We start from the raw sequence: 5,373 nt of genomic DNA on the forward strand, positions 1-5,373 counted from the left end.
ATTGCGATCAGTACTTGTCGGTAACTAAACCAAGCTGATTAGCTGATGAAGATGGCGGCCCATGTTGTGTTCCAGTGATGTTTCGTTGGTATTAAAAGATGATCCACCTTCTGTGTTTAGTGCTTGTGGGACATTTCATTGTCCTTGTGATTTTTAGCAGAACTTCTCCTTTAAGTGTTTAAACACTCAGAGTCTGTGTGTGTGTGTGTGTGTATGTGTGTGTATGTGTGTGTGTTCTCTCGGGACGAGCTAGCACCTCTGCTCCCTTCCTTACAGCTAATGAGCGAAATTCTCTTCTCCCATCGTCCCCTCCCCCTGCTTCCTTCCCTCCGATCGATCCGTAATGTCAGAGGCCTAACATTTGGCCCTCTAAGCCACTCGCTCCCATGCGAGCCAAATTAGCGCGGCTATCGAGTTGACCATCGTGAGCTGGATCTCAAAAAAAAGAAAAAAAAAGTCGCTTTGTGCTGGTGGGGTTTCCCAGAGGAGCATGTGGAGAGTTAATGGAGAGTTCATAACCTGCACAGTGAATACACAACCACCGATTTATCCACTTTTAGCCTGTAAAGTGTAGCCGAGGCTAGTACCACAACGTTTAGAATGCTGGTGAGTTAGAAACATATACAGACAACAAGTTCTGGATTCTGATTGGTCGGCTCCAATTTCTTACAATTCAACATCTTCATCACTTGTAACTTGTATATTTAACAATTTAAATATTGTTAACATAAATATACTTAATATAAAACGAATAATAATAATATTAAAGACAGGTTTCCAAAACTTACGATTTTTTTTCCTTTCTTCAGACGTCACACTAGAAGAGGTTTCAGAAACGTCAGACCTTCGACAACGAGCCGATTGAAAGATCATTCCTCAAAGTCATCTGGAATTTACAGCCGCTTTAATATCGACATTCATCACAGTCGGCGCTCACTGTATACCGAGAAGATTAGACAATTTATTTCTCCATTTATTATTCAGCAGTAATGAATTCCTCTCTGATCCGCGTTTAGCTGTCAGCATCGCTTTGGATGAGAGATGATTGACATTTTGTTCTCAGAGCATGTCTGCTCTCATCTCGGCTAGATTATTTCAGGCCGAGATTACGTCGTGAAATATTCAAAACGGATCATTTTCAGGGCGAACAAAAGGCCCTTTGTGAGTGGCATTGTTGTTTCTACATCATAAGCTCTGTGGTGGTTTGATTGGAGAGGATTCCTCTGTGGAAGAGAGAGACAGCGAGAGAGAGAGAGAGAGAGAGAGAGAGAGAGAGAGAGAGAGAGAGAGAGAGAGAGATTTGTGCTTTAGTGACGTTTATGGCTCTGTTATGGTGCCAACACTTTGGTTTCAAATCGTAAAATAACTCTACCTCAAATATCTTACTGCCTGACTGCTAAAAAATCTAGCTCACAGATCAGATTATTAGCCAAATATTTGCTTAAATAAAGCAATGTTCATGCTAGCTTATTAGCCAGGCTGTAGATTTCATTGCACTTATTTTGTGTTGTTTGTTGGAATGCCAATAATTTTCCTCAAGGGAATTCTTTTATTAGCATTCTCAGCTAATTAGTAGGTTATTTGATTGCTAAAACTGTCACAACTTAGGGTTAAGGGTTAGGGTTAAAAAAAAAAACGTTAGCTAAAATTAAAATAACATTCCAGTGAGTGTTGGCTAGCACTATTAGCCAACTAGCCAAAGGAAGGGAGGTACTAATATTATTAAAGAAATCATATTAGCCATCTTAGTGAACTCTTAGCTGGTTACACTTCATCATAATAGTTAACAGGCATAAAGATAGCAGCTTAGCATATGTGCTGAAGGCTGTTTAGAGTGTAGGTGGTTAATAAATAAAAATTAATTAAACAAGTACTGAAATGACATTTTCTTGGTTATTTGTGCATCAATCATGTACAAACATGGAGCTGAGATGTTGGGGTGTGTGTGTGTGTCTGTGTATGTGTGTGTATGTGTGTGTGAGGAAAGAGGCAGCATTTAGCTGAACAGAATGCTACATTTTTAGCCCTCAGACTCGGGCTGTTATTAGAAATGACACTAGAACTTGATGAAATTGTACCAACGATTGGGAAACAAAATTGCAATCAGGCTGGACACGATTTCCTGGCACAGGGACCACGCTAATTCTGCGTCCAAACACGCGTAAATGTATTTAAATGCCATAATAGCATATTACCATGCAATCTCCTCTTTTCCCCCCCTCCGTCTTCCATTAATCTAGAAGTTCGATTTGCATGTAAATGTGGTCAACTTTCATATCATCAAAATACATGAGGCCCAGACACTGTGTGTGTGTGTGTGTGTATGTGTGTGTGTGTGTGTGTGTGTGTGTGTGTGTGTGTGTGTGTGTGTGTGTGAGAGAGAGAGAGAGAGAGAGAGAGAGAGAGAGAGAGAGAGAGAGAGAGAGAGAGAGAGAGAGAGAGAAATGGGCAGTGAAGTCTCTTACATGATTATGAGGACCGTTATGTGAGAATGCAGAGAGGTCAGGTCCAAAAACCACGTAATAAACCCAAAGTGAGCGTTGTGTGCTAAAGGGGCAGATGAAATTTGACCAACGGAGGTTGTATGGTTTCTCACACACACATACAGTACACACGCTTATCACAGTCCGGTAAGCAGTTTATAGTCTCTGGGTCAGTGTGGGTGGGGCAAAAGCTACATTTTTTAAGCTATTTCTCAGTGCTTAACATGAACTTTCAGTAAGATGAATTAGCTAACTGCTAGCTTGTGTGTTACATTTGGCTAGATAGATAATGTCATATTGTCACTATTAGAGAAGTTATACTAATGTTGGTATCTATTTAGCTATTATTATCTATTATCTAATACTAAGCCACTGGATAAAATGAGCTGCTTCATTAGTTCTGTCTAATTATTTAGTGTGGGCAGAGCTTAAGCTAACAATTCTTACTGATATTCTTCAAATATTTACACAACACATTTTCACGCCCACTTCACTGTAATTTATTCACACCGAGACCACATCAATTTCACTGTAACTGTTACACACAGAGGCCACGCCTCCTTCACTGTAACTGTTACACACAGAGGACACACCTCCTTCACTGTAACTGTTACACACAGAGGACACGCCTCCTTCACTGTAACTGTTACACACAGAGGACACGCCTCCTTCACTGTAACTGTTACACACAGACGACACGCCTCCTTCACTGTAAGCGTTACACACAGAGGACACGCCTCCTTCACTGTAACTGATACACACTGAGGACACGCCTCCTTCACTGTAACTGATACACACTGAGGACACATCCACTTCACTGTAACTGATACACACCAAGTTCACGCCCACTGTAACTTATTCACACCGAGGCCACGCCCCCTTCACTGTAACAGATACACACAGAAGTCACGCCTCCTTCATAGTAACTGATACAAACTGAGGACACACCCACTTCATGGTAACAGACACAAACTGAAGACACACCCAGTTCACTGTAACAGATACAAACTGAGGACACACCCATTTCACTGTAACATATACCCACCGATGCCACGCCCACTTCACTGAAACTGATACACACTGAGGCCACGCCCACTTCACTGTAACTGATACACACTGAGGCCACGCCCACTTCACTGTAACTGATACACACAGAGGACACATCCACTTCACTCATTTGTGTTCACTTTCCAGCTCTCTGAGATTTGAACTTGCAAACATCATAGAGCTAAAAGGAAATCTTTAATTAAGTGATCTGATTAAGCAAAGGAGTATGAAGGGAACCTGAGCTCACACTCACCCACACTCACACACACACACACACACACACACACACACACACACACACACACACACACACACACACACACACACACACACACACACACACACACACACACACACACACACACACACACACACACACCATGATTAACTCAGTCAGCCCCTGCCATCAGTAACTAGTGAAAAGGCATCATGATTGGCCCAGGCCCCTGGTGGCTGTCTTTACTGGAGACGTGTGTGTGTGTGTGTGTGTGTGTGTGTGTGTGTGTGTGTGTGTGTGTGTGTGTGTGTGTGTGTGTGTGTGTGTATTTGTAACAGCTTCTGTCAAAACTTGCTCGGCCAAATGTTATCATCCTAAAACGCCATATGCCAGCGACAGCGATACAAGTGTAACTCGACACTATAAGAAACCGGAGCGCGCTGAGGGGGGTTTATACAGAACAGACTGCTGTGGCAGAAAAATGTACAAAAAAATTCTCCACCCCCTTCGCTGAATATTTTATAGGCAAAAAAAAAAAAAAGATTTATTTACTCTAGACAGGTGAAGACATGCAGAGAGCAGCAGACTGAAGGCAACGGTGCCATGTGCAGACCAAAATGTTCCAAAGAAACAGAAAGAGAAGAAATAACCTTCCTGTCTAAGAATAATAAATAAATAAATAACTAAACAAACAAATAAAATTAAATAAATAAATAAATAAATAAATAAATAAATAAATAAATAAATAAATAAATAAATAAAAAAAATGTAATGAAATTCTAACGCATTTTTAAATATGTAGAAAAAAATAGAAATTCTTATAATTATAAATAAATAACTTAAGAAATAAATACACATGTATATTTAATGTACGTAAAAATATAAAATAAAATATTTTGTATAACCATCGCAGGTTGTTTTGCAAATAATAAAAGTTATAATAGAATGTTATAATGAGATAATATTTGTCGAATAAAACAAAGATGTCATGCAAAACCAAGCAAAAAAATATGTATTTCATTCAATTCAGGAAGAAAAATAAGATAAATAAAATATAGAGTCGTAACGTGTTGATGTCTACATTTTTTTTTAAATGTGGAATAATTTTTTTTTTAATGATGTCATAAATTATTCAAATGTATCATATGTTTTATGAATTGAAGAAAAACACACACACACACACACACACACACACACACACACACACACACACACAAACTTGAGATATTCGTCGATATATTTTAGTTAAAAAGTGAATTTCTTTGAAGAAATCTCTGGTGGATTCTGACCTTTAAATCCTGCCACTCGGGTCTCGTCCTGTTAAACAGGTGGAAGTTGTGACTCGTAAAATGGGGCATCTTCTGCGTCCACTCGTCCCCTCGTCCTCTCCATCCGGCTCCATCTGGTGCCGTCTTATTCGTCTCCCGAGAGAGAGTTCGGCTAATTTTGCAGTCAATTAGCAGAAGGGCGGCTTTTGTTCCCTCTCCGTCCCCCGTGGGGGTTTAGAGGGCTCTTTTTCTTCGCCCCCCTCTCGACCCGTTTGACATTGTTGGCCAAATGTTGTCTCAGGCAATGAGGGGACACTGAGTGGACGGGTTTAAGTGGGGGAAAAAAAACGTCTCCTAT

The sequence above is a fragment of the Tachysurus fulvidraco genome, chromosome 3 (genome assembly GCF_022655615.1).
Source record: "Tachysurus fulvidraco isolate hzauxx_2018 chromosome 3, HZAU_PFXX_2.0, whole genome shotgun sequence".
NCBI classification, from domain to species: domain Eukaryota; kingdom Metazoa; phylum Chordata; class Actinopteri; order Siluriformes; family Bagridae; genus Tachysurus; species Tachysurus fulvidraco.